Here is a 15,635-nt window from a genome sequence, read left to right as displayed (position 1 = left end):
TAGACATTTAAGTCATGTTTCTCATTTGAGCTACAGTTACTTAAAGTCCCCTCTCCCCTGGTCTCCATTTCTCTGGAGGTAAAAATAGTAGATAGGCCTGAGTGGCTGTCCTTGGCAAGCACTTTGTCCCCATAGCCAACCCAGTATTACTATCTGTACTGGCTGGTTTTGTGTCAACTGACACAGGCTGGAGTTATCACCGAGAAAGGAGCTTCTGTTGGGGAAGTGCCTCCATGAGATCCAGCTGTGGGGCATTTTCTCAATTAGTGATCAAGGGGGAGGGCCCCTTATAGGTGGTGCCATCCCTGGGCTGGTAGTCTTGGGTTCTATAAGAGAGCAGGCTGAGCAAGTCAGGGGAAGCAAGCCAGTAAGGAACATCCCTCCATGGCCTCCATCAGCTCCTGCTTCCTGACCTGCTTGAGTTCCAGTCCTGACTTTCTTTGGTGATGAACAGCAGCGTAGAAGTGTAAGCTTCTAGGTCATGATGTTTGTACAGGAATAGAAATCCTGACTAAGACACTATTCTTGTTGGTTTGTTTGTTTTTCCTGAGACAAAGAAGCTGAGGTTTACAATTGTAAACAGAAGAGTCTAAAGCTGAACTAACGAGTATGGTGAGGATTTCCACCCCTGTTCCTTCTCTGCAACTTTCGCTTCTTAATTATAGAGTAGTCCAGTATGACCTTCATTAGGTTTCTCTTTTAAGTTAATAATGTCAACCTCAATCTATATTTATACTTGCTGGGACTATTTACCCAGCAAAAATGCACACTGTTACCTCTGGTTGTGCTGTAACCCGGCTGGCTTCTATCCTTGTTCCTATTAAAAATGCAGGAGTTGCTGTAACAGTCTGGGACTGGCAGGCCTTAAAGGGAGCTGTGGTCCCTGCTTTCCCCAGCGCTTTAACTGAACATTAAAGGTTTCTCTTAAGTGATGGGAGGCAGGGAAACAAGTCAAAGCCTGAGAGATCCAAAGAAATCATTCTGCCCTGGTTCTACAGCAACTATTACTGTCTGTGCTCACTAGACTAGGCCAAGTGACCTGGCACTCAAACATAAAGACTCTCCACTCCCGACACTGGCGATCACTTGGAGGAAGGAAAGAGGCAGATGGTGAGAAAGAGAAGACTTTGAGGAAAGGGGGTGGTACAGAGGGGTTGTGCCCATCCCTTTTGGAGAATTTTGAGACAGAGCCTTTATCTCCAAAACCAAAACAAGAGAGGCAGCTGGGCAAGCTCTGTGCTCATCGATTATGCCAGGGAAGCCTTTCATGTTCTCACTGAAGGAAAGGGGCCAGCATCTGGCCCTACAACACTAACGAGCACTGTCGTTACTTAATGCGCTGTGGGCCTGATGTACCATCTAAGTATATCATCTCAGCTTAATTTATGTTCATAGCTTTCATGAGAACATGGCATTAGCATACTCATTTTTACGGGTGAGAAAAGACAGGCCATCGGATGTGAATCTGTCCAGGGCCATGCAGCTGATAGAGTCAGGGATTCCCATTCAGAGCTGCCTGTCCACTGAGCCTTGCTTGCCCGAGAAAACCCGCAGGGAAGACAGAGTTCCCTGTCTCAGATGCTCTGGGAGGCACCTCCACAACCTGAGAGACCTGGTGCAAAAGAAGCCAACCAAGACTACGGACCCCAAGTTTCGGGGGCAGCTTGTTCATCTGCATGTCATTCTCAGAGTTGGACTGCGGCGTCGGCCAGTCCAGACGCCTCTCCCCTCTGCCCTGTCTGTCTGCCACTGTCCTCAGCATCCCGGCCACTAGCTAAAGCTCACTCCAAATAGCCACTCCAGATAGTGCACAGAGGGGCACCAGGGACTCCTGCATCTGCCTTCACAGTGGCTCCATGTATTCTGGGGCACGGCAGAAGGCAAGTGCCATTGAGAGGAATGAGGGCAAATCACTCCACTGCATGCTTGGTACTGCATTGCATGCTTGGTTCTGCATCGCATGCTTGGTACTGCATTGCATGCGTGGTAGCTCCGAAGAACAAAACATTATTCTGAGAGATGGCTCAGCAGGTAAGGGCACTTGCTGCCAAGCCTGAAAACCTAAGTTTGATACCAGGAACTCACATGTTGGAAAGAGACAACCCACCCCTGCTAGTCACCTCTGACCTCCATTTTCTAGTCATGGCGCACGCACACATACACAGTGTACAACCACATACTAAACCGTGAAAACAAAAATCACCGTGTCTCCATGGGGCATGGTTAGGAGAAGACTCTGGCATTTAGGGAAAAGCCAGAAAAGTTCCTGCCAGTCCTTGCTGTCAATAACCAAGAGCTTGGAGGGAATCCATCAGATTTTGAGAAGACAAAATTGTCTTCACTCAGCTCCCTGGGAAGTAGCCCCAGGACTTTCCCTTTGATACCAGGATATCCAGAGATTTGATACATTGCCTTTCTGCCTCGTGTGAGGAGACTCAAAGCCACGCTTTTATGGGCTTGTCTTTAGGCAGCCATTTCTCCACAGTTGTCTCTATGTGGGTTGGTGTTTGTTTGTTTGCTTGTTTGTTTGTTTGTTTGTTTGGGGGGAGGGGTTATCCATGAAACTCATAGCCTAACCCTAGGGACCTCCAGGTAGCAAGTACATCTGACATCCCATCTGCTTAGAAAATGAGACTGCAGGGCGTGGTAGCACACACCATTGATCCCAGCACTCAGGAGGCAGAGGCAGGCAGATTTCTGAGTTCGAGGCCAGCCTGGTCTACAGAGTGAGTTCCAGGATAGCCAGGACTATATAGAGAAACCCTGTCTCAAAGAAAAAGAGAAAGGAAGAGAAGAGGAGAAGAGAGGGGAGGGGAGGGAGAGAGAGAGAGAGAGAGAGAGAGAGAGAGAGAGAGAGAGAGAGAGAGAGAATATTGAGGCTCAATGAGGGAAAACAACTCGTCTTGCCATGGAATGTTGGAGAGGTGAGGGCGCCCACAGGGAGGAGGCTTTGGTCCACGGCTTGGAGTCTCCTACCACACAAGCAGCTCCACGATATTGACACCCGGTTGGGTATGTTTACCCCTCCAGGGGGTACTGAATGGTTGCTCCTATTTTCTGTGACATCCTCACTGGGGGCGAAGAATGTCAAGCAGGGAATGACCTCAGCCTGTTCCTTGGCAGCTCAGGTCAAAGTGGACAAGCAGACTGTTGGGACAAGAATTCAGCTGGACTGAACCTCTGAGGGAAATGATGGAGAATGACTCCAACCGGCACAGATGCGTGTGTCTTTCACTGGAAGTGGCCGAGTCAGCAGTCTCTGCAGTCCCCTCTGGCTACTGAGCGGGCCTAGCTGTCATCCAGGCCAATCTCTGCTGGAACATGATCGACTCACTTACTCACATATAAAAGCCATTGCTTGGAATGTTCCTGAGTCACAAGTGTGAGTCTTGAAACTACAACACCCATCGTCACTGGCTCTTCTTTTTGGTTGTTGTTGTTGTTGTTGTTTTGAGACCAGTGAAGGAGAGTTCTCTTCAAGGAATCTGTACAGAGCCATATTGGGGCAGTCTTGCACTTGGTCAGAGTTTGACTTTGGTCAAGGTTAACTTCTCCCAGTTAGCCAGGATCCTGCTCCACCTAGGGTGGAGCGCTCGAAGTAAAGGTTAAGTTCATTGTTCCTCCAGGTATAGGAATTCCTGAATTAAACAGGTGACCCACCCAGCTGCCGGAGCAGTCAAGACGAGGACCTCCAAGAGAAGCTAGACAACTTCCACCGGAACTCAGCCCGGAGTCTGGGGGGGAAGGGTTTGCCCAAACTGTTAAAAGGTCTGGCGCCATTAAAGTTTACGGCTTTGATCAGTGAACATTGACTTAGCCGCACTTTCTTTTCGTCCCTCTTCCCTATAACCCCAAAATTCTCTCAACAGGTAACCCGGTTTACATGTGGCTGCTGGCAGCTACAGGAATCTACTCAGGGAGGAAAAGGAATGTAGTCTCACAGCCTTGCCCACAGAGGGGAGACCAGGCTTGTGTCCTGTGTCAGTTTCTCTGCAGCAACTACAGAAGCCTAAGGCTGAAGGATGCGCCCTTGGGTAAATGTCTTTCAGGACCAGTTCCATCTCTGACACTGAGAAGAGTCTGGAAAAGGCAGAGGTCATTTGGCGAACCTGGAAAGAGGGTTCCACTGTGTAGTTCCTGGCCAAGTGCCAGATTCCCGGAGCCCAGCAGCCGTAAGGCTTGGAGCCTGTGGGCCCCACGGCACTCCAGACATGTAAGATAATACTTTAAGTGCTCACGTCTCGCAGAGAACTCTCCATACTCTTCAGCTATTAAAAGTCAGGCTGGAGCTCCCAGAGGCTAATGGGCTCTGGGGTTCAGCGACCGATGGAGCTGGCCATGGGAGTGTCTGCACTGAGCAATAGTTAACATCGTACACTATTGTCACCAAGAGCCTAAGAGAAAGGAAGAGAGTTGTAAGATTTAACAAAGAATTGAAGAGGAGGGGGTGGCATTGCAAGAGGCAGGGATGAGGCAACAGGTTATCTGGAGCTTGTGGGGGGACAGACTTCAAAGACTTTAGGGATTCTTAAAGTCCCAGGCCTGTTTCAACACCTCTCAACACAGAGCATTTGCCCTGAGCTACCAACTCACTAGATGGGTTTTCTGTCAAGAGTCCGGTCCGCAGTCCTTCACAGACCAGCTTAGCACTCAGTGACCCTAGATCCACCCAGGAGGCTGAGGCTGGGTCTATGTCTAAAAGACTCCCAGGAAGCAGGCTTTGCACTTGCTGTTCTCGTGTTCCCCCTCTGGAAATAAAAGTAAGTTGTGTTTCCGTTGCCCTGCTCCTTAGAGACCCCAGAGTGGAGCTTTTTAAAGGGACTTTTATTAAGATATCTCTGATTACCTCTTCAGATTCCTGGCCCAACCTGTCCATGTCTGCATCTTTTGTGTCTGGATGATTGACAAGCCAAATCCAGTCTGGGGGCCAGAAAAGCCTGCTAGATGGCTCACAGAGTGACTTGCAAAGCAGGCACCAAGTTCCTGGCTGAAGGTACTCAACAGAGAGCAGGACCCATCCCAAGGGCGGGGTGTGAAGGAAGGATGAGCATTCACAGTTGGGGAGCAGAGCCACACTGAGTGATGTGGAGGGGGGGGTGGGGGGGGTTCTGGAAAGGACTCTTCCGTTGCCACAATCCAATCCATGGGCTTCTTCCTTTATCAAGAACCTTCAAGCCGGGCAGTGGTGGCACACGCCTTTGATCCCAGCACTTGGGAGGCAGAGGCAGGCAGACTTCTGAGTTCGACACCAGCCTGGTCTACAGAATGAGTTCCAGGACAGTCAGGGCTACACAGAGAAACCCTGTCTCAAAAAAGCCAAAAAAAAAAAGGGACCCAGAAAAGGGGAAATCATTTGCAATGTAAATAAAAAATAAAATAAATAAATAAATAAAAAATAAAAGAAAAAAAAAAGAAAAAAACAAAACAAAACAACAACAACAACAAAAACACCTTCGGCTGTAACAGGGCACAAAAGAGCACGCAGCAGGCACAGGATGGAGGTGGTGTGGAGCATAGGGAAGCAGAACCGGTGCACAAACTCCAGGACTCAAGCCCGCAGATCCCCACCCCTCCCCAGCTCGGGGAGCCCTCCTCTCCTTTTCTTGTTTTGACTCAGCCATAAGGACTATGGTCCAGAAGACCTAGAAATGGAAGGGCAGAAGATGGAAGGAACTCCAAGTCTCCAAGTCCTCTCACAAGCAGACCATATACTTCGCTCATAAAAGCGCGATCCCTAGCCGGGTGCTTCTGCTTTCCATCAGCCAACTGAGGAGTGGAAGGTGAGTAGAACTAGCAAACTCCTCAGGGAGAAATACCAAAGGATGGAGAACTGCGCACTTTGGGGTCTGCGCTTGAGGGACAGCATGGCGCTCTGCGAAGCAGGAACAGAGCGGTGTCCTCGCGCACCCATTGGCCCCTGCCCTGTGCCCAGGGTGCAGTGGGCGCCGGCGAGACTTACCCCACAGCAGAGTGAGCTGTTCGTCCTTACGGACGAGCACCAGAGTATACAGTCCCTAAGTGCAGCATGTTCATCAGGACCGTGTTCCTCCAGACGAGGCTCAGCCGCTCCCCTCGCGTGTCCTACTGCTCCAGGCCACTGCCGCCCACTGATCCCTCAAAACCCGCATGGATTTCCTCCTTGGCATTGCTGAAGGGGACCTTGGCTGGGTCAGTAGCCTGGGCTGCCATGGCTGGAGAGTGGTGGGCGCTATTGCCTCCAAACAAGATGTACTGCACTTGGCGTCTCTACCCTGGGATACGCTTACTCAGAGTGGCCCGATGGTGTAGATCTTGGTGGCTGGCTTCTGTGGCTGGCAGTTCACAGACACAGCTGCAGGAGCCTTACTCAACTGCGAGGAGGAGGTGGCAGGGGCAGGAGCGGCACAGAAGAGGGACAAAGAGGGGGGGAACATGGGGGGATTGTGGGAAGGGAGGGGACACTGGGAAGAGAACCCAGGGAAGGAAGACCTACCTTCACAACAAAGGCCTGTCAAGATCACCTGCAGAGGTCTTGAAGAGCAAGGCCGCCTGGGTGGTTCGTGGAGTGAGGTCCCTGGGGTCTGTAGCCTGTGGGGCATCTTATAGCCCCCTTGTTATATGGTATGTGTATTTTTCTCCAGATCCTCCAAACCCAAGTCCCAGACAATCCCCTATCGGGAACCCCATCTTCCCTGCCTTTTTACCTAAGAGTTAAGGCCAGATCCCCACCAACAGTTCTCAAGGCCTTTGGTCTAGATGTAAAATTCCTTGGACCAGTGAGAGGGTGAGCAGTGATGCTGTTCTGATTAGGTGGCCATGGATGATGTAAGCATACAGTAAGTGCCAGTGATTACCGATTGGAGATACAGAGATGATTTGGGGCTGGCTCTCGGGCTACACACAGCAGAGGCACCCCTGTGTTTGCAGTAGTGTTGATTGTGAATTCCCATCAGGCCTCTTCCCCCACGCTGGGACAGAACAGAACCTTAAAGTAGCCCCCTCTTTTTTTTTTTTTTTTTTTTGGTTAAGGTTTATTTATTGAAAATATGTAAGTACAGTGTAGCTCTTCAGACACCCCAGAAGAGGGAGTCAGATCTCATTACAGATGGTTGTGAGCCACCATGTGGTTGTTGGGATTTGAACTCAGGACCTTTGGAAGAGCAGTCCATGCTCTTAACCGCTGAGCCATCTCTCCAGCCCCTTAAAGTAGCCCCTCGAGGAGCCAGGCTTTAGGAAGATCTCAGAGAATGTTCCGAGGCAATTCACTTACCTATGAAAATCGCCCATGTCTCTCCTCTAATGCAGACTTCTGGCTGCTGAGAGGGTGGAAGCAAGCAGAGCTGCAAGGAAGCAGAGGGTGAGCGGGCGCCCCAGAAAGTGAGCAGGCACCCCAGAAAGTGCCACTGCAGGGGGGCAGAGGAGAAGGGAGCTCTGGGTTCCACTTTCGACCTGATGGCTTTTGATTTGTTTTGCTTGTTGTTGCTTGTTGAAAGGTTGAAAAGGTGCCATTTTGTTTTGTTTTAAAGCTGGTATTTTGATTACTTGCTGTTGAGAATCCAAGACTCCTAAAGAGGAAAAAAAAAAAAAAAGCCACCAAGGCTGAGTACCTGAAGGACTACACAGCCGGCTCTCACTGATAGCGGATCCCGTCCCATCAACCAGATGAAACAAGGCCTAATTTAAAGCCAAGGCCAGATTTCAGGTTGGTGGAGTCCTGGCTCCTAGTGCTTCTGCTGGAGCTGACACTGTAGAACGAGAGGAAATTTGTCTGGGATTGAATCAACATAGCACAGGACACACTAGAGCATCATCTGCCATACAGACGGGGACCCCTTCTTCCTCCACTCTGGCTCCCACCGGACCCCCAGGAGTCCTGTAGCTGTCCACTTCAAACTGTCTTCTCTGTCTGGGTGGACAACTCACTTGGCCTACAGTCTCCCTTAAGACTTTTGTGAAGGACTTGCCTGCTCTCCCATTCACCATTCAGATATTTGTTTGTCAGGAACAAATGCTTGTTTTTATGCCAGATCCTATGTGCACAAGGTATGGTCTCCTGTTCCCCACGTTGAAGCCAAGACTGATCACTTGTATGATCTTAGAAATTCAAGAAGTTCCAACATATTATAAACCTCCAACCCCAGGGTGAACCCAAGGCTTCTGGCATGCTGTGCAATGCTGTCACTGCATTCCAGCAGGATCATATCTTCGAACATGATCCCTTGTCAGAGCTGCCATGTTACTGGATTAAGATTCCTCTAGAGAATAGTGCCAACCACAAAATGGGCAGGTCTTCTCATTACCATTGATGTAAACAAGACAATCCAACACAAGTGTGTCAGAAGCCCATCTTCCCAATGATTCTACATTGCATCAATGTAACAGTTAACCTTCACACAATCTACTCATGGTTAGTAAACAATGTAACAGTTAACCTTCAAACAGTCTACTCATCTGTTAATGTAACAGTTAACGTCATACAGTCTACTCATCCATTAGTAAATATTGTAAATGTGCCATGGCTGCTCAGTGAAGCCTGTAAAAATGATATTTTAAAGACAGAGGCAAGAAATGTCTACTGGGAAAAGTAGAACTCTCTATATAATCAGAAGCTGAAAATCTCACTAGGCAATTCTAAACTCTCCTTCTTCCTAATGGTTGGGACATAGTATAACCAAGCAAATATAGATATATAAGAATCCATCTTATAGCCAAAAAATTCTGCGACGCTTTGCTCCAACCATTTATGTTATTACAGTAGAAAAAGCATTCCAGGAACTCTAGTTACAGGTTCTTTTTTTTGCTTTTTAGTCATTTCCTTTCAGGGCAGGTGGATTCCAAACAATAGGCCAGACTAAGGAGATTTACATCTGAATTTGGATATCCCAGAGATATCTGCAGCAGATAAATTAATCCAGTTCTGTCTTTAACTCTTGAGCTTGCTTATTGTGCAGACAGGCTATCTCTGCCCACGCCCACCTGGATAGCAAGGGAAGTTTATGAAGAACTACTTTTGTGTTGCAAGCCCTACCCAGGGAGTTCTTGAGCAAAACAACCTTCTTAGCTTATCCAGGTATGATTCAGGATACAGTTCATACTTAATACTCACAAAGACTCAATTCAGACTGAGAGAGACACTCAAAGGAGGAATGGGTTAGTTACTTCACCAGGCTGAGGGCTAGAGGCTGGAGCTGATCCAGCTGATGCGCAGGGCCTAGGGCGGCCCTGGGCTGAGGCTAAGGACTACAGGGAACTGATCACCAGGGGGTGGGGGGAGGGGGGCTACAGTGGCCCGGGCATGGCACAGAGAAGAATGCAACGGGCAGACTAGGCAGAAGTACTCTTGGAGGACAGCGCAGACTAGGCGGAAGTACTCTTGGAGGACAGCGCGAGCCAGGCAGCTTCCCAAGCTCTACAATGCTGCCATTTTCACCAGGAAGCTAGGCACGTCCTTCTTCAGCTCCTGGGCCAACGCGACAGCGGGACCAAGATGAAGAAACTGTTTAACCTCATGTGCCCTGGACTTTGGGTAAACACCCTATATTGCCTGAGAAAACCTAGCCTTTTACAGATGAATGTGATGCTTAATTTGAGATGTTAACTTGACTGGACTAGGAGATACCCAAAAATAATACATTCAGATTTCAAACTGCCTCTGTGGTCATGTCAGTTTGTCATTCCCACCGGACCTGTGTCTTCCTGGACCAAAGAATCCTGGTTATCCCACTGCAGACTTTGGCCTGTAACAAGTTAACCTTTATAAGATCTACTCATGGTTAGTAAACATTGTAACAGCTAACCTTCACCTGATCTATTTATGGTTAGTAAACATTGTAACAGTTAGTTTTCATACAGTCTACTCACCAGTTAAACACTCCAGTTGCTGCCACCTTTCAGCCAATGGGAGCAAGTTGCAGTGAGCAAGGGTGTATACATATCTCTTTAAGATAATTATTTTGAATATACACCCAAGGTATTACTGGATTTTATGGCTGACTTGATGAGGCTCCAACCACACTGCGTCCCCTGCAGCTATGTTATTTTGCATCCGAACCAGTGCTATGCCATGAAACTTTTGTGAACCCCCCCAAAAAACAGATAGGAGCCGATCCAATACAATCACGCCAGGGTCTTTATATGAGCTAGCTTGGGCTCAGCCCACCACTGACCAGCAAGAGTTTTGGTGGAGAAGAGCCCCAAACACTTACTGGGGTAAGGTTTTATAGAAAGTGGCAAGCGAGAGGTAAGTGCTTCTAGCTAACAAGCATCTAATTGGAGAGCTACTGTGGTCTTTAGCATAATTAGCTGGTACTGGGAGTCAACACATGAACTTAACTTCTGCTTCTCTCTGCATTGCTGATTATTAGGCATGGTTCTTACCAACACCAGCCTAATTGACTTAACTAAAACTAGAAGCCATGGGCGTTCAGGCTTTGGGGCACACAGTTAGGGTTACACAGCCACACTCAGTAGCACGAAGACAGCCTCTCTGAGGAGTGTGGGAGCATGTCAGTGAGCCTGGTCAGAAGACAAGGGACCCAGGTAACTGAGGGACTGTGAGAGACGTCTGTGCAGGATCCATGTGGTAACAGGGAAAGGAGAAAGTCAATATCCCATAGTGCGTGGAGGATTTTAGAGAGATGAGGGTTAGGTGATGAGAGTTAGCATAGGAAATGGCCATTGTGCTCCAAGGACAGGGGCTGGGACTTAGGCCTATAGTAGTAAGAGTTGTCAAGGATAAGCTCCAAAAGGAGAACACAGGACCACAAGAGAGACACTAGAGACAAGGAGGCTGAGGTACACTGGGTAGGGCCGTGACAGGAAACTGACTTACAGAGCAGTGGCCAGAATTAGCAGCCATTTGTGAAGTGGGTGCCCAGTGAGAGTGTGTGGAGGGGGCAGATTTCCAGAAAGACAAGTACCAACTTGTCAACGAACAGTGAGAATGTTCTAAACAAACTCAATGAACGAAACAGGGAGGAGTACAGGGTAAGGACCGTCATGGCTGGCATGGCTGGCAAGCCTGGCGTGCCTTAGCTGGAAACCGTTTCTGGTGGAAAAGACAGAAGGCAGAAGGTAGCCAGCAGGCGATCATGCTGCCTACAAGACCTGCGCTTGCTGAAGGTCAAAGGAGCACATGGCCTGGAGGTCAGGGCGCTTCACAGAGGAGGAGGAGCAGACCTGACAGCTGACTTAGCAGAGGTGACTTGGAAGATGCCTTGGTCACTGTTTGATTGCTGTAAACAGACAACATGACCATGGCAACTCTTGAAAGAAAGCATTTAGCTGGAGCTTGCTTACAGCTTCAGAGATTTAGTCTGCTGTCATCATGGCGGGGAACATGGCAGCACACAGGCAGACATGGTCTGGAGAAGAAGGTTTTACAAGCAAATCTTCAGGTGGCGGGAAGAGGAAGACACTGGGCCTGGCTTGAGGTTTTGGAGATTCTATGCCAACCCCCAGCTCTTCCCGCAGTGCCCACGGTTTGGGCATTTCCACATCTTAAGGTCTCTAAGGCAATCTAGGCCTCACCTTTCACAGCTTCGCTCAATGGCCTCGCTGGGCCTCCATGCAGGGACACTGTTAGGATTCTGTCTGAGCTCCCCCCCCCCACAACAGTTACCTGGCAATAGCCAGGTAGGCCTGGCCCACTATAAAAAGGGCTGCTTGCCCCCTCCTCTCTCTCTCTTACTTCTCTTACATCTCTCTCTCTCTCTCTCTCTCTCTCTCTCTCTCTCTCTCTCTCTCTCTCCATGCTTTATTATTAAAAGAGTAGAGAGAAAAGGGAAATAGAGAAATATAGAGAAAGGAGAAGATAGAGAGATGAGAGAAGGCCATGACCACGTGGAAACAGAGAGATGGGGAGAGATGAGAGAAGAGGGCAAGAAAGCAGGATGAGAGAGCGGGATCCTCTCACATCTCTTTTATTCTCTCAGTCTCAGCTTCTCTCTGCCCATCTTGGGCTCTCCTCCCCTCCCCCCTCTCTCCACGTGGTCATGGCCAGCCTCCACTTCTCTCTTCTTCTCTCTGCCTTTCTCTGCTTCTACTACCCTCTTAACTCCCACCCTCTGCCCTGGATAAACTCTATTCTATACTATGCCTGTGTGGGTCTGGTCCCTCAGGGGGAAGGGATGCCTCGGCATGGGCCCGCTGGGGCCCCCCCTTCCCCCACACCACTGTAGAGCATATTCTCAGAACCTCTTTCTCTTTTTATGATTACAACAGACACCCTGACACACACCAGACCTTTGCAGCTTTTCTTAGATGGGGAGGGAAATTCAACAACACCTCTTTTATATCCTTGACTCTAAAGCCAGAACCACGTGGCCAAAGCTGCTAAGTTCTGCAGCTCGTGTGGCCCCTCATTCAAATACGTTGTTATCAGCTGTCTGTTGTTGCTTGTTTCCTTCAGTGCTTAAGCTTTTCTTCAGTTCCTTTTCACAAGTCGGAAGCTGAGCTGGGTGGGCTTGTGCTCCGCGGTCACCAATCCCTTTCTTCCTTCTAGCATAGGCCTTTCTTTACACCTGTAACCGCCTGGCACCTCGGATCCATTACACTACCTGGTGTTCGTTTTCTCCTTAAACCTTATCACTCCTCCATCAGTCTACTCCTTCTCCTTATAAATCAACATGAGAGACCATTAATAACCATGAGACACAGTCACTACTAGGTTATCTTGAAATCTCTTCTGCCAACGCCATTAATACAAAAATTCTTCAATTTAGCCTCAGGCCAATCTTTTGGACAAGAGAAGAATACAGCCACATTCTTTTCCAAAATATCACAAGAATGGTTTCTAGTACACTTACTAATATTTTTCTCTGAATATCATAAATTACAGTGCTCTCAGTCCCACCGTCTTCCAGGCTCCTACCTGTGAGGCCCATTAACCCCTGCTTAAAGTGATCAACTGCTTTCCTAATTCCAACCCACATTCTACCAACAAGAAGTGTGGTCAGACCTGTCTCAGCAATACCCCTCGCTGGTGCCAACTTCTGTTTTAGTCCATGCTTATTGCTATGCAGAGCCACCATGACAATGACAATTCTTATAAAGGAAAGCATTTCATTGGGCCTTGCTCACAGTTTCAGAGGTTCAGTCCATATCATCATGGTGGGGAACATGGAGGCAGGGCACTGGAGAGTATTCCCAGGCTGCAGCAGGAGAGTGACACGGGGCCTGGCTTGAGGCCTTTGGCTGGCAGCTGACATGCAAGGTAGCCCATGGGCTGGGGATATAAGCTTGTGGCTGAGGAGGGGCTCACTGCTCACAGACAGACTGTCTGCAGGCCTCGGATCACAAGCCTGCCCCTCTGGGCCGCCCACTCATTTCCAGTCAAGGTGCATGATGCATTTCTTTTGCTCCAGACTGGAAATCAATAGTTGTTTTGTCATCTTTCTCCCCAGCCTGCTCCTCATTCACGTTTAGTTTCCATCCCCGGAAGGCACGTAGGTCATATACAAAGCCACGGACGCAAAGGCAGGTGGATCATAGGCTCTGGGGCCTAAGCAAAGTCAGAGTGCTCGTCCTGCTCCTTCCCCCTTGTTTTACAGCCAGGGAGACTGAGGCAGAGCAAAGGGACAAACCCTATCAGTGGCAAAGCACTGCAACCTTTGATCGTTGTTCTTCTCTACTGTCTTCCTGAGGGCACTCTTCCAGCAGCTGGGTCCAACCAGACTAGACTACCACCCAGACTTCCCTCCAGTTCAGAGCCCTGGCTCCTGGCTCCTCCTCCTTGTACTCTGCTGGAGAAACCCTCCAGCACACCAGGGAAGGTCTGAATCTAAATGACTTCTGAGGCTCTCAACAGCTGCTCCTATCTCATTGGCATCTCATTGGGCACGGTGGGATAGGTCCACTTCACAAACCTGAGGAACATAAGCATAGAGACGGGAGGTGGAAGGGTGGCTCAGTGGTTAAGAGCTCTGAGGTTTAGTTTCCAGCACCCACAAGACCGCTCACAACTGCTGGGAACTCCAGTTCTAGGGGATACGATGCCTTCTGGCGTCTGTGGGCACCAGGAATGGAAGCCCCACAGACCACATTCCCTCAGAACCCTTCCTCTGCTTAGAAATAAATAAATAAAAGTACAAAACAAGAAAACTCAAGTCTGGGGCATGTCGCAGGACTTTCAGTGTCCAATTATGGTAGTACAGAGGAAGCCCGTGATTGGACAGGGAATGAGAGGCAGAGCTAAGAGGTGCTAAGATTGGGAGCATCAGAGGGTAGGAGAAGGAGGCCGTGAATCCACCGCATGGCAATTACCAGCCACAAGTTATGGTATCCTAAGGTTAGATTAATTGGGATAAAGCTTTTACCATTATCAACTGGCTCTGAAATAATTATAACGACATCTTGTAAAATGTGATATTATTAATACATAAATCTGATTGGTTAGTTAAGCTTTAAGTATTGGTTTCACTGGGTTACTGGTATTGTGATATATAACAGAGCGTTGGCAGGTCCATTTAGTTACTGGAATGTGGGATCACCAACTACATGGGTTTATGACTGAGGAAGTACTAGCAGCTCCCAGGTCTAGCGAGCCAGATGCTGCGGGGGGCTAGCTGGAGGGGGCGCGGGGGGGTGCAGGGGGATTGGAGGGGGGGGGCTCGGGCCGGCCCTGCGGAGAGCTGGCTGTTCATTTTTTAACATTTCCCACAACGTGGGACCACAAACCAGGAACTGCTGACTGCACGACAGATAAATGTGCTGAGGGAGCCGTATCTTCCAAAAGTAGACCAGCAACTGAAAGGATAGAAAATAATACAGCCTAACTCTAATGACCCCAAGAAGTCAGTAGTTTAAAATGCTATCTCGCTTTGTTAGAAACTAGGTAAAAGGTCACATTCCAGAGCCCACCCTTTGTTTAGACATAGCAGAAAGGCCTTGAATAGGTGATCCTGGCCCCACAAGGTAACTGGAAATGAGCTAAGCTTATCTTGCTTCTGTAAACTGCTTACACCATTACCCCTATGCAGGAGTTCACGCAGCTATAGACTCCAAGAAAATAGGAAACTAATTGGTCCACTGAGCTCGGGCTCCGATAATTTAAACTGATTGGCCTAAAAACTATGGAGTGGTACAAATCAATTGGCTCGCATTTCTCGGGCTTTGTCGTAAACTTATAAAAGCTGTCACGATTGGCTGGCATTTCACGGGCTCTCCATGCTAAGAAATGATTGGTTTGTGATTCGCAGGCTTTGTCGTAAACTTATAAAAGCTGTCGCAATTCGGCACTCGTGGTCCTCAGTCCTCTACCCCTGTGCAGTGTATGGCTATGGAACCCAGAATTCTGGATAAAGAAATCCTCATGCTATTGCATTGAGACCCTTTCTCACCAGTGATTTGGGTGTCGCCTTCCGAGGCATGGGGTGCTGGGGCACCCTCGGTTTTTGGGGGTCTTACACAACCACTAGTATGCCTGAGGTTTTTAAAAGACTGTTCCTTCTCCCTAGTACATACAGACCAACTTTGCTCTTATCCTGCCTCAGCTCTCTGCGTGCTGGGGTGTTTTCACCGTACAAATGATCATCACTGGGTTGTTAAGCAAGCTGTGCTTTGAACTGGAGGCCCTGAGTTGTAGAGGCATTTATTAAAGTAGAACCATTTACAAAATCAAGTTGACTCAAAAGGAGAACATCAAGGTTTATCTTGAG

This window comes from Apodemus sylvaticus, chromosome 11 (genome assembly GCF_947179515.1).
Source record: "Apodemus sylvaticus chromosome 11, mApoSyl1.1, whole genome shotgun sequence".
NCBI classification, from domain to species: Eukaryota; Metazoa; Chordata; class Mammalia; order Rodentia; family Muridae; genus Apodemus; species Apodemus sylvaticus.
Note: the sequence above shows the minus strand (reverse complement) of the source record.